This window comes from Tenrec ecaudatus, chromosome 13, assembly GCF_050624435.1.
Source record: "Tenrec ecaudatus isolate mTenEca1 chromosome 13, mTenEca1.hap1, whole genome shotgun sequence".
NCBI classification, from domain to species: domain Eukaryota; kingdom Metazoa; phylum Chordata; class Mammalia; order Afrosoricida; family Tenrecidae; genus Tenrec; species Tenrec ecaudatus.
Window position 1 is genome coordinate 45,447,375 of NC_134542.1, and position 15,095 is coordinate 45,462,469.

The following is a 15,095-nucleotide window of genomic DNA, read 5'->3' on the forward strand; positions in this document are numbered from 1 at the left end:
CTATATTCAACTTTGGTGAGTAGCTGACTGGGGTCTTAAAAGGTCAATAATAACCCAAAAGATCCTAAAAGCTGACTGGGGTACTAAAAAATGTGGCTATAGGCAGTTCCCCATTGGTGTTATGGAAGGACTCACCTTCTGGCACTGAACCCGACAGTGCTCTGTTATTCTTCAGGTTTTCACTGGACTATTTATTAAAAGTTCTTCACCCAGTCCTTCCTCCTACCTTCTCTTCTCCTGAAAGGTCCTCTGAACGTTGTCTACCAAGAGTGACTCAGGTGCTATTTGAAATACATATATTTATACATACATAACTTAATTCTAAACAATATCATATATAATAAGAACTAGTTAAGATTTTTCCACAAGAAAAAAAATGTATTTAAGAATGTATGTTAAGAATTCTAAATAAATGTATCCTTTATTATACTTACCTGGCAGGGGAGACACCATGATCAGGAAAGTGGTTTTCCCAGGGCGAGGCTCACCCATTGCACTGCGGGTGTGCTGACCTCTGTGATTTCCCCAAATGTGGGAAACCCGACTGCATAATTTGTGGGAGTGGGGGACTGCATTCACGCTCTCCCCTTAGGGAAAAAAAAAGTATCCTTCATTTAAGATTCTTTATGTTTCTAATTCTTTATGTTCCTTAAGACTCCTAATACAAAATTAAATATAACATTTAGATGATGTAAGTCAAATGTTGGAGTCAGCAATAAAGAAGAGACCTCTGAATTCAGCTCTAATTTTGTAAATAAATCCTTGTAATGCCGAAACATTATGACCTGTTGGATGAAATGACTCCCCCATTTTAAAAAATTTTTAAACATTTTATTAGGGACTCATACAACTTTTATCACAAACCATACACACATCAAATGTATAAAGCACATGTGTACATTCTTTGCCCTCATCATTTTCAAAGCATTTGCTCCCCACTTAAGCCCTTTGCATCAAGTTCTCTTTTTTTCTCCTCCCTCCCCGCTCCCCCCTCTCTCATGACTCCCCCATTATTCAATGATCTGGATGTCAATGGATATTCATATAGTAGAAAAGACACTATAAGAAAGCATTATCACATGAACACATATGTTAAAGGCTATAATTGTAATATAAAAATATAATTGCTATCCTCTGTTTTCCAAATAAGATATTTCCAAACCTTCCAGTTTGATATTACCAGGTTTTCTAATTTACTGTTGCTTTATTATCATTTCCATTGTGTTTATGTCATTTCCTTTGAAAGCTATTGTCGAGCAGGTGTCAGGCCTGGAAAGGTGTCTCTGGAGGAGGGCAGGCATTGCAGTGTCCACCTGAGGGAGCTCAGTGCATACCCACCCAGATGCTCACCATTTGTAAGCTGCTCCCTGGGCGCGAATTAGGTACTTTGGCAATGTGTCAATGTGTTAATAAGTCTTATTCTGATTCTAATTCTTCCATGTCATTAAGATATTATGGAGTAATAACTTCAGTGTGCCTGATCATGATCATGATCATCACCAAATAATGAACTCACGAGTTCTTTGGGGTCCATGTTAGGCACCATGAGACAGTCATTAACGCCTTTGAAAATTGAGAATTAATTGAGAGTGATAAAAATGTAATGTTCTGTGCAAGTAACATAGTTGCTTCTATTTCTTAGTTAAATTTTAATATATTATTTAAACTGTTGTTTGCTAAGAAACACATAAAAATGAATTCCAGGATTTTTAATGCCCTATTTTATATTCAACTTTTTAAAATAGCATGCAATTTTTTTCAGGATATGCTATAAGATTTAGTCTACAACACATATTTTGTAAAAGTTTATTTATATATTTATGCATAGCTAGAGAGGTAAGAAATTGCAAGCAAATGATGTGACTCACTCATATAAATATGTAATATTTACAAAATTATGGCTTTATTTCAGTTACTCTGTATGCTTCATAGCCCACATTCTATCATTTGTTATGTAATGTTATATAAAATCCAAGTCAATTCATAAAACGGCACGTCAAAAGCTTTGAACATCTAGGTATACACAGGCAGGTGTACCTCATTTTACAAAAGAAAATCTATTATTTCAGCCATCCTCAAACAGTAGCTTGAGAAGTGAGACTATATCTCTAATTATTTTTCATTATCCAAATGTACTAGGACACAACATAAAATATCATTTGGTATTGAACTAAATTGGTTTATGGAAATGCTGTGTGTCCAAGTAGCAGTGTGCACCATGGGACTTGCATAGATAGAATGCCTGGCTGTCCCTTCATGGCATCTCAGGGTGGGTTCAGACTTTCAATCTCCTACACAGCAGCTTAGTATGTTAACCCCGTGCATCACCTGAGTACTCCCCTTTTTAACTTGGTGCTGACTATTTGTTGTCATCTGTGTTTTCTTGATTAGGGATAATAGTATCTTGCATGGTTGACTCTTCTATTAGAATGTGTCTTGTATTTAGCACAATGTCTTCTCCTTAATAGTGGTTCATTGCTCTTATAAAAACAAGACCACCACCATTATAAAGGGCCTAATGTATTACAGGCACTATGCAAAACACATGGGCTATTGCAGTGAAACATTTATAGTCCTTCTCTGTGACATCATAAAATCTAGAATAAAAACATAAATGATTATATTATGCTGGTAGATATTGCAGCCATCTATTATGAGTATTCTGGAAGAAGAAGAAAAGAAAAAACACAAACTAGGAGAAAGGTAGAAGGAATATAAAAACAGATGGAGTCAGTAGTTTCACCAATAGACTTAAGGATAGGACTGATCATGAGGATGGTATAGGATCCGGTAGTATTTCGTTCTGTTCTGTATAGGGTTGTGAATGGTTGGAGCTGACTCAATGACACCTGGTAGACTAGAGAAACAAATTCATAGACATTCATATATGTATAAAAAAGAGCTTTATGTACAAAAGCAATTGAACACTGAGAAAACATCCCAGCCAAGTCCAGAGCAAGTCTATAAGTCTGATATTAACCTATATGTCTGGTACTAATCTATAAAGTCCTCTTCTGACTCACGAAACAAATGTACTGATGCCAAATGCAGGAAGATCACAGACCAGTGGGTAGAAGGTCTTCTGGTTCCAGTGGCGGTGTAAGCATCTCAGCGCTGGCAGGGGTCTCTATATGGTTCCTCCAGCTCAGGGCACAAGTGTAGCTCCATGTGTCTTCTCCACAGGAATGTCTTGCAGGGAGTAAGCTTATGTCCCACCTCCGGTGAGCTATTTATCTCTTTAGCAGCTCCAAATGAGGTCATCAAGCTGTGACATTATTGACAGGCTAAACTCCACCCCTCACTGTTAAGTCACAAACTGACAACAAATTGTATAACTACCACAGACCACCCTTTGTCAATTTGACACTTTCACACAACTCTTTAGCCAAATATAATTTTCAAACAAACAGAAATAAAATCATATTTGTACCTAACAGGATAAAACTAAAATGCATACAATTCAAAAAGGCCAACCCCATTTAAACATAGCATTCTATAAACGAACAAAACAAAAATATCCTATGCCTAAAAATTGCAATTAAGTAACACTTATACCTTAATCCTATAATCCCATGAATATATTCTCCCACCTATGAATGTTTATAAACCAGCCACTTCATGTCTTTTTCCACCCATTTTGGATATCCAATTCCTGTATTGCCCACTTACATCAATCCAGTGCTATGAGGAGAAAATCATACTCTCTGATGTGAAGAATCTTCATTCCAGTTGGAACCTTGTGAGTCTACATCCATAAGTCAAGTCAAATCAGAGCAGGCCATCCATAAAGTTTGCAGCAATATGTACTAGTTCACAGGCTGAGATATCTTCATCTGCTCAGGTTCTGGTCAACTCAATGTGGGCTGCCTCACTTAGCCTCACCAGGGTGCCCATTGGTCACCTCGCTTTAAGACCATTGACTTGTCACAAATTATCAATAATCCTAATCCCCATGGGCTAGGTCATGAACTTCAGACTGGTCAACCTGTTCTCATCTTGTCCTCTACTTCCTGTAAACCAGGTCCATGGGTGTCAGTGGCTAGACTCAACCCATCTCTTTATTGCCACATTTCTCTCACTTTCACTCAACAAGTGGATCCAGGTGGTCACTTACCAGGCATTTCAGCCTGCCCACAGGCTCTCTTTAACCATTAAGTCCTACAGCAGAGTTTTCCTCATGGTTCCAGATTTGTTTCCAACTTCTGACAAAAAACCACTAATTGAATATTCAAAAAGTCAAAGTTCCTTTTTCTTCAATCTGTCAACAGCCCCCTAGGCAAGTCTCTTGGAATACAAATGCCCTGAGTACTCTAAAGCACTGGGCAGGGCTTATCCTTTCAGAAGTTTCTTTGCAGGTATGTCCTATTCCATTAATGGCTGAAGGCAAGGCGTACAAACTATCTATTTTCATACTTCCCAATAATCCTTTCTATCAATGATTATATCAACAATAATATGCAGAATTCATTAAAAACATAGTAGAATCCAATATTAATCTCAATACTTAAAACAGTAAAGTTCAATCCTTATTTTTCTTATCTTTATTAGTATCTAAACTATTGATACAAAATATGGGATTAGGTGTCTGACAGCATCAAACCAGAGCCAGGCTTTCTGTCAGTCATTTTTGACCTTTTGTCAGCCATTGTCACTGAGCAGCTCTGAGAAATGAAAGGTGCAAATTTATCCCCTCAGCTCAAAATATACATTAATCACATTCATCGTATCCATTTCAAACAGGGATAACCAAAGACAACAACCAAAGAAAATAATCAAAACTTTAACTTTCCATATTCTTTCCAGAAAATACCTCAGTAAACCACGTGGACATATCTGACTTCTGGCTAGCCAAAGAAGAAATACTGCCATGAGGCAGAAGTCAAAAAATTCACTTTCCATCTCTATGAATCTGTTTCTCTAAAATATTTATAAGTTTATTTAATGTAATCTGGATATAAGATTAATGCTTACAATTTTGCAGCCAACTCTAATAATTTGTGCTAATATAAAAACTTTAGCCTTCTGAGGAGATCTTTTAATTTTATTATTACATTCCCTTTTTTGTAATCTAGCCCATATATATTTTTTAATAAACTCACAACTATATTTTTAAAAATTGCTAGAAATAATAATGTAAAGAATACTTGAAATACCATATATTCAATACTGGTGCCTCAGAATATAATAATGCAGAATGGATGTGAAAATAGCACAAGGGCCATATTTTGCTTCCTCTAGCTACAATAAGGGGAAAGAGAATCAACCTTTAAACTAGCCAAAGACCATTTGCCAATTGACAGAGGTCAGTCATGCCTCTATCCTCCATCATTCTTTATATTTTCTGACATTGAGTGTTCCTCCCATAACACTCTCATTTTCCTCTAGATTTGATATCCATTATAATAGCCACCCAGAAATCACAGGAAATACAATTACATGAGTTCATTAGGAAGTTAGGGTTCCTACAAGCCAAGATCAGAAAAAAGTAAGGATAAAGACTTTGTCCTCAGCAGTGCTACTCCTCAGCCAGAAGCCAAGTCTCTTTCTCTGGCCCTCAGCCTCTCAGCTATGTGGAGGCTTTGCCTCTAGTCTCCATAGGCCAGGACATGTGTCCGCCACTCTGCCTCACAGTCTCTTATTATTCATGCTACTCCTTGTCTCCTGGTCTCCTGGCCTTGGGTCTGGTCTCAGTAGAGCTTAGCCTCTATCTATCAAGTAGGAATGGATCTTGAATATGCACTGGTGCTCTATGGTACCCGGAATTCCCTCAGTTCTGGCTTCTGAGATGACCCTCACACATAGGGGAACGGCATCTAAATCTGACCTTTTCATGTATCAGTGTTTCACACACCTTATTTGCATAGGCACACCCAATCACTTGTGGGAGTTGCAGTTACCTTGAGAGAAGGTCCATATTTGATATGTCACTTTAGTAGGTAGCTTTCATAAATGAAATATTTATAGATAATTATTGATACATACCACTTCTCTGTCAGCTTGTCATACCATGGTGGCTTATGTGTTGCCATGACGCTGGAAGCTACATCACTGGAGCAATCAAATGCCAGTAGGATCACCCCAATGCACACGTTTCAGTTGAGATTTCGGTCTAAGAACAGACAATAAAGAAGGACTGGCTCCCCACTTCAGAGGCAGGAGCCATAAAAAAAAAAAACCTTTACATAGGTTAGAAATACTGCCAAATACTGACTGCCTAATGAATGGAATTAGAAAATGGTAGGAGATCGCGCTGGGTCCTCTGGTTGGAGGGCACTGAAAATGTGGCTGAGGAGGAGCTGATGTCTGAAAGTTGAGTGGACCAGGAGGAAGAGAGTCGCCGGTGAGTCTGTGGGAGTAAAGCCTTCCGAAACGTAACTTGTTGACGCAGCAGGACTGCAGCTAAAGACAAACAGCTGGAAAATTGGGCTCCGGTCAGAACTTGGAATGTGTTACATACGAATATAGGGAAATTGGAAGTCCTCAAAAATGCAGCAGATTTAATAAATCAACTATATTTGATCTCTTGACTCTGCTTCTATGAGTATTGATTGTGGATCGAAACAAGAGGAAATCCTCGCCAACTTCAATCCTTGCTCAGTTTCTCATGCTGAGACCTGTTGGTCCATTGCCTGGATGGTGGTGTTCTTCATCTGGATTTGCAATCCACACAGATGATTGCGATCCTTGATCTTCATCAGTAAGTGCTTCAAGTTCATCTCATTTTCAGCAAGCAAGTTTGTGTCATCTAAATATCACTGATTGTGAGGAAGCCCCCCTCCAACCCTGATACAGATTTCTTCTTCATATAACCAAGTTTGTTGTTGTTGGCTCAGCATACAGATTAAGTAAATATGGTGAAAAAGGGTACAATGATTTCACACATCATTTCCAAATCCAAACCATCAAGTATGCCATGATTCTGTTTTCACAACTTTTCCTGAGCCTTTGTCAGTTTTCTCATAAGTGCAGTTAAGTGGTCTAGAATTCTAATTATTCTCGAATATATTAATCCCTTGGTATGGTTCATAGAGTTGAATTTCTTTGCATAGTAGTGAAACAAAAGGAAACATATTTCTATTATTCTCTGCTTTGGGCCAAGATTCACCTGACATTAGCAAAGATATCATTGTTTCATATATCCTTCTGAATCCAGCTTGAACCTCTGTAAATTCCTGTCAATGTACTGCTGCAATCACTGTTGGATGATCCTTAGTAAACCTTTACTTACATGTTATATCAATAATATTGTTCTATATTTGTATTGTTCTATATTTCGAGTCACTTTTCTTTGGGATAGGTACCAATATGGAACTCTTCCAGTCAATTGGTCAAGTTGCTGTACTCCAAATTTATTGGCATAGAACAGTATAGCTATCAAATGTATGTGTATGCATTATCCAAGGCTAGTATAATAGAAATTGTCTAATGTTAGCTTTAACAAACATAAATATATTCTTTCACTGTTTAGGAATTTAAAGGTTCAAATTCAGTGCACCATCTCTAAAGAACAAAAACAATAAACAAACAAAACTCACTGCCATCGAGTTAATGGTGACTCAGAGTGACCCCATGGGAATGTCTAAGACTGTCACGGTTTAAGTAGAATGTCCTCTTTTTTTCTCCTTTACAGCTGCTGGTGGCTTAGAACTGGCAACCATGTGGATCGAAGCCCAATGTGCAACCACTACATCACCAGGGAAGCAGCTCAAGGGGCACATTTGCTTTTGTCCTCGTCTCTTCTCTCTGAATACCAGTTTAATGCTTGTACAATCACATTTATATTTCGAAATAGATTGACTCAAAGTTAAACATATCCTATTGATTACATCCTGCCTTATAACTAAAGTGAGGAATTTCAAAATATAGGATAATTACATCAAATCACAAAATGGAAAATGATTAGATAAAATTGAGAACATTGGCCCAGTCAATTGTCACATATTTTAGGTGGCTACAATTCAATCCATAATAATCTTGTAGTTTTAAATATTAGAATCTCTACTTTCTAAAGCATTTGCTAACTAGTTGACACAAGTCATCATTGCACATTCAATTTCTAATTTAATTGGTATTACTTCTGCTGTGTTCTTCAGCAAGCTGATTTACAAATAGTGCACAAGGCTTCAAGTCATCGATGAAGAATTCAAAAGATCCCTGTTGTCACAGTGGGCTGTGTGTGGGACTGCTGACAGCAATGACGGTGATTAAAACCCACCAGTTGCTCTGCTGGAGCAGTGCAGACCTTCTGCTGTGATAAATGTCTACAAGGGCACTCCTACTCTCCGTTATGAGAGCGCCATGAGTCAGAATTAACTTTATGGTAGTGAGTTTTGAGTTATAGAGAAGTCAACTTGATTATAAACTAAAACTTTGTGCATTGGCAATGTCATTTGCCTCATAAAATTATTTTTAAACAAAATGGAACAATTTGTACCATGATGAGAATTCAGGTATACATCTTTTTTATTTTTTTAACTGAGTAATTTTACAAATCCTTTTAATAAATAAAATGATGACATTTTGTATAATTAGGTTCAAAACCTCTAGTGAAATACCATCCATTTAACAGTTTGTATTTAACAAACTACCACAGCTTTAGAAAAAATATTCCATGATGAACAGTTAAAGTAAATGTCATCTCTTACTCAATCACTTGTATTTATTTAGCAGAGAAAACATTAATAGAAATTCAGATCCATTAGGACAGTGTAATAAGCCCATCACATGACTAATGCAGATGGCATAAGGAGGTTAATTACATCTGAAGTGAACAGGTTTTGTTCTGCTTTAGAGGCTTTGCACTCCACCTCCACAAGCAAATACCCTCCCTCTCTTTTCACTGCCTTCTAGCAGAGTGCTGACCATGTGGGCACTCAGCCAAACTTATTACTTCTTGAGAGAAATACATTTTATACTTAAAGTGTGATTTCATTAGAACTATTTGAATGTCTTCAATACTCTGAGCATTACCATTTGAAAATAGAGGACTTGCAAATCCAATCCCCTAGGTGTACGTGTGGCAAACATATACACCGTAAAACGTACATCATTTATGAAATCTTTATCCCATTTACCCAACCAATATGCATCGCAGCTTATAGTAACCACATAATAGTTAAAAAAGATATAATCTGTGCATCATGGGGTACATATATGTATGCATATACATTCATATTTTAATAAACGGAGAAAGTATAACTTTGGTAGTTTTCAAATAGCTATATTTTAACTAAGAAAATACACTATTTTAATTATAAAATGTGGAAACATGTATTAATTTTATTTTCTTGTAAGTTCACTTAGGTATATACTATTCTTTATAATAACACAGTTTAAATAACAGAAGATAAGATAATAAATGGTTATAATTTTTAACTTTTAGAAATCTTATCTCTTAATCTTTTAAAAACCTCAAACAATGTGATTCTCACTTGCTCTTTGGTATAGAAAGAAAATAACCAGAAAAGACAAAAGTAAATGACACAATATGCTTGAAAATGCAAATGTAGTTGAACAATATATTATGGTAGGTGAAATTAGATGTGCGGTTGGTATAGCGAATAACTAAAGTCTTAATTTTGAACAAATTATCCGGGAAAGAACTGGCATTTGGGCAAATACTCAATGTGGCATTTGGGAAAATATCAAAGGAGGTCTTATAGCTTTGTAGGGAACAGCTGGGAAACGGCGTTTCAGGGGATGGGATGGCCAGTGGAAGACTGGCATCATTCAGGAGCAGTATAGTGAAGCAATTGCATCAGCTGAAGAGTGAAATAGTAGGAGGCAAGGGCACAGAGTTGGTGACGGTCATTTTGTGTGTACTGATGCAAGTACTTTGGCTTTGACCTTTACTACAGTAGGGGAACTATATCTGGAGAGGGAGGGAGATTGTTTATAGTGACCCTAGAGGAAACTCCCCAAAGGCAATTTCCTAAATCCTTCACCCAGGATTGTACGGATAATTGCCTAATGATGTGATGAACAGCCAACTTAAGGACTTACATTTCATTAATGCACTACCAAAGACGTCTAGAAGAGAAGGCGTCTCAGTAGCCAGAGGTAGATGATCACATGGTAATTTAAATATTGGCAGGATTAATTTAAAAGAGGCTATATTTCACTTGTGCTGCGACCTGATGATTTGTATTTCAACCATGACTGGAACTCAAATTGTAACCCATTGTGGGCATTTCCCCTATATTTATCACAGAATTTCATAATGGTCACTTACTAGACTTAACACCAATGGGTATATATATGAGATCATGAAAGGAGGGAGAGCCCTGGGAAACTCCAGTGGGAAAACCTTGATGGGGCACTGCTGGGTCAAATAGGACTTAGTAAAGAAGTGTATTTTTGCACGTGTGCATGTGTGTGATATAACAAAATTGCAGGCACTTCTATAGTATAGGGGTATTATTAATCAATGAAATAATTTAATTTACATTTGAAACACTTTGCTATTTGGAGTAGCAATAACAATTTGGGTGGTAAGGAAAGAAATTATGATGACTCAGGCTAAGTGGTAGTGAGGTGATAGAAATAATTGGAGTCAACATATCAATGGGATTCAAAAGTTCATGGAAAAATCCATTATATCAAAAATTTTTGAAGTCTCCATGTCTATGGGTCACTGATTGCTTATCTGAAATAGGACTAGATTTATCTCAAGATTTAGAAATGTAGTTTGTACATTATTATTGCTACAGTGAAATATGAGGGTAATTACCATTAAAAAAATCAAATCTATGTGTAGCTTCATGTAATTTTTAAGTCATGTTTCCCCACCATCTGAGCTAAAGGAAGAGTAATTTTCTCACCAGGTGTGTTGGGTACACAGATTCCTTCCAGTAAATATGTTTGGAATCACTGATTAACAAATTATAATGCTAAAAGAAATAGCCAATATTAGTATTCCATAGGAGAAAAAAAAAAGTCAATCTGTTTCATAAAGATTACAACCTGTGTCTTATGGAGTCAGTGTGAGTGAGAACTCACTTGATGGTAATGGGTTTTGTTTTCTTTTATATTCGTACTGATAGAGCATCTTATTAGGGGGAATGTCTCTTCCTAGAATTGCAGTTTGATGCACACCTGCCTGTAGAGCCCCAGGCACTTTCACTCTATGTTATTTTGTTCTGCTCCTTAACTGGCCTGCTGTCTCCCACACATCTCCAGATACTGTATATCCTTCACCTGGAGAAGGTAGTCCTCTTACACTAAGAAATTGTTTGTTCCAACAACAAAAAACCCGTTTCCCTAAATTTGCTGTTTAATACAGCTACTCTATAGGCATAGTCATATTAGTCATGATAAATATAATAAAATACTTGCATTTACCATATTAAGACATGGTTGGTTCACTGTTATTAGACATGGGCCCCAAATAAAGAAGGACTAGATTTAAGTTTGGCTCTTCATCACACTTCAAATGTGTGATCTTAGATAAGTTTCTCAACCCCCCTGTAAGTAGCTGGCTCATTTTTACTCGTTGTGAAGGTCAAGTGAGTTAATATTTGTACAGCATTAGAGTGATTAAGGTCTTCACTATAGCAAAAAAGTTGGTGATTTGAATCTACCCATATTTCACTCACATTAAAAGCCTGGCAATGTGCTCCTGAGACTTCATAGCTTTGAAAACCCCACACAGCACAGCACTGCTTTGTTCAACTCAGGTGACCGCGAATCAGAATCGAATCAACAGCAACTGGATTAGTTTTGTGTGATTAATTTTCGCATTTGAAAGGATCTAAGTGGATGTCATAAGAGACTCTGAAACTTGCTCTTAAACATAGAGTAGCTAAACTAAATGGGGGGGCTGGTTAAGAAAAAGAGCTAGACTGAAAATTTCAAAAGGCAGCTTGAAAAGACAAAGCAATGCATTATAATGATATGTGCAAAGTCCTAGAATTACAAAACAAAAAAAGAAGAAAATGCTCAATATATCTCAAGCTGAAAGAACTCAAGAAAAAATGTAAGCCTCATTTTGTAATATTGAAAGATTCTATAGGCAAATTATTAAGGGATGTAGGAAGTAAGATGAAAAAATATACAGTCGTCTACCAAAAGGGAGCAGATGACAAGAACCACTGATGTTAAGGGAAAGAGTTCACACTCCACTGAAAGCAGCAGCCAAAAAGAAGGCTCCAGAATTTGAAAGACTAACAATTGAAATGATTGAAAAAATTGATGAAGTACTGGAAGCACTTATGCGTCTAGACCAGAAAATTTGGAAGAAGGCTAGTTGGCCAACTGATTGGAAGAGATCCATATCTGTACCCTTTTCAAAGAAAGATGATACAACAGAATGCTTAAATTATTGAACAATATCATAAGTCTTACATGCAAGTAAAATTTTGCTGAAGATCATTCAACAGCTGTTGCAGTAGTACATTTACAGGGAGCTACCGGATGTTCAATCTGGATTCAGAAGAGGGCATGGAACAAGGGATATCATTGCTAATGTCAGATGGATCTTGGCTGGAAACAGAGAATTCCAAAAAGATGTTCACTTCTGTTTCATTGACTATGAAAAAGCATTCAACTGTGTGGGTCAAAAAATTGTATATAGCTTTGAGAAAATGGTACTCCCACAACATCTCATTATACTCATGAGAAAACTGAACATGGATCAAGAAGCAGTTAGTGATCACATTAAGGTAATTTGACCTGGGTTAATATCAAGCAAGGTGAGCATCAGGTTTTCATCCTCTCATCATACTTATTCAATATGTATCCTAAGCAAATAATTAGAAAAGCTGGAGTATATGAAGAAGAATGCTGCATCAGAATTAGAAGAAGGCTTATTTATCAACATGTAATATACAGATGACACAATCTTACTTGTATTTTATTTTTTAAAGATTTACTAATTTTTTGTTCAAATTCAATGGCTAGGGTTTTTAAAATATTCTACTCTGTTAATTTGATCTTAAAAGTTTTATTTCTATTTTAAAAATTTATATAGTATTAACACATATGAGGGGGTACCCCCCCACACACAGAAATGGATTTTTTTCCCACAGGGATGTATTTAATTTTTGTTTATATAAAACTTTGTCACCTTCAAAATACACTTCATTTCACTTAATACATTTGGAAGATCTGTGATTCCATTCTTGGAAACATTTTTCAAACTCATTGTGTCAGTCTGGTTTGACAAGAGAAACAAATCCAGAGATGCCCATATGTATATAAAAAGGAGCTTTATATAAAGAGTAATTGTATATTAAGAAAACATCCTAGCCCAATCCAGATCAAGTCCATAAGTTTGATATTAGCCTATATGTTTGATACAAGTCTGTAAATTACTCTTTAGCCTAATGAAACACATGAAATGACGCAGAATGCAGGAATATCATAGGCCGGTAGGTAGAAAGTCTTATGGATCCAGTGGCTTCCAGTGGAAGCCTCTCAGCACTAGTGTGGGTCTTCACGTGACTCACTGAACTCAAAGGCTTTGGCTCTATCAGTGTAGTACCATGTGACTCGTCAACAGAAATGTCTCACAGAGAAAGCGAGTGTGTCTCATCTCCAGTGAGCTATTTATCTCCTTAGTGCCTCGATATGAGGTCATCAAGGTGTGACCTGATTGACAGGTTAAACTCCTCCCCTTCAATCTTAATAGTCTCAAATTGACACCAGATTATGTAACTGCCACACTCATCTGTTTGGATGGCTGGCAGCATCACTTTTTCTTCACGCCCATGTTTTCCTTCACCTCTTCACAAATTGCTGCCCTTCATGTCCCTCTGTATTCATGGAGACAAAAAGGAGTCACACATAGCAAGGGTGAGTGAGAAGATGCATGTGACAAGAGTGGAAAGTTTTTTTGGGGGGGTGGGGGGCAAAACGTGGCACACTGAGATGGCTGCATGAGCAGGTGCCTTGTTGTGGTGGCAAAACCAGTCCATCACAGTAAGGGATCTTAGAGCAAAACAGCTTTTACAGAGAGAAGCTTCCAAGGCAAAGCCACTGGGTGTACTAAGTCTGAATGAGTTTCTGGATGTTCACCTAGGGAAAAGTGCATACTATAATAATTCCATTCCACCCAGTGCAACTCTGGGTTTTGGGTGGGGTACCCACTAGTACAGGTGTTTTAAACATGTCTAACATTATTCTCAATCTCTGTTTAATTGTTGTCTCGATATGTCAATAATGTCCACATTATGTCTGTATATAATGATTATTCATTGCTCATTTACAGCCTAGTGATGGAGTATTTTATTATATCACTGTAATTGATCCCCAGCTAAATGATTTTTTTCTATTTAAAAATGAGGATAAGTAAAAGGCTTTTTGGTAGGCTTCCAGTTCATACATTTGAGGGTTTATTCTAAGCAAAACCTATTTAACCATGTGTCTGTGATAAGTTGTTAGGTGAAGATAAGTTTTGGATAAATTTTCACAGAGGACATGTGGCAATCAAGAGGGCTTTTATGCTTTAGTTCTAAGAAAATTGTATTGGTATGTAAAAGGCCAGAAAACCTTTGCCAAAGAATTAAAGTAGCTGCTAATTCATCCAGGGTGGCAAAATCTATCACATGAGGATTTCTTTGGGAAACATTAAGTCATCCACCCAACAGTCTAATGTTTGCTCTTTTTAATTCCCAAACTAAAGCCCATTTCAAAGAAATATAATCTGATACCCTGGAGATTGTCAAAACTGCCACTTAGTTGGTTATTTGAAGAGCACAGAATTACGTGGGGGAAACATTAGAGAGATTGAAGCATGACCTTCAGAAGTATATATACCTCTGAATGAAACAGAAACAAACTGACTGACATCCAGTCACTACTGACTCATAGGGACTTGGGGACATGTTACTGTTTATGGTCATAGAAAGCTCAGTCTTTTTTCCTACAACTCTGATGGTTTCGAACTGCAGATCATGAGGCTCACAGCCTAAGGCATAACTACTAGGACCACCAGGGCTTCTAGATAGACCTAGAAGGAGACCTATGTTGAGAAACAGTAGTTTTACATTTTGATGTTTTTTGGTTTAAAAATGGTTTATATGCCCTACCAAACTCTCAGGGTATCATATGTGTGATGTCCTGTATGATAGTATGATGGTGGAAGCTATGCCATCAGA

At 37.0% G+C, this 15,095-nt stretch overlaps 1 protein-coding gene and 1 non-coding gene across 2 annotated transcripts in view; both read left to right on the forward strand.

Moving 5' to 3' along the window:
- Positions 1–15,095, forward strand: part of LOC142423931 (large ribosomal subunit protein eL33-like) — a 107,922-nt gene that overhangs the window by 73,017 nt on the left and 19,810 nt on the right. The gene's annotated exons all lie outside the window — the stretch shown is intronic.
- Positions 427–590, forward strand: LOC142425176 (U1 spliceosomal RNA). Its single transcript, XR_012779536.1, has one exon. It is a non-coding gene; the product is annotated as a U1 spliceosomal RNA (small nuclear RNA).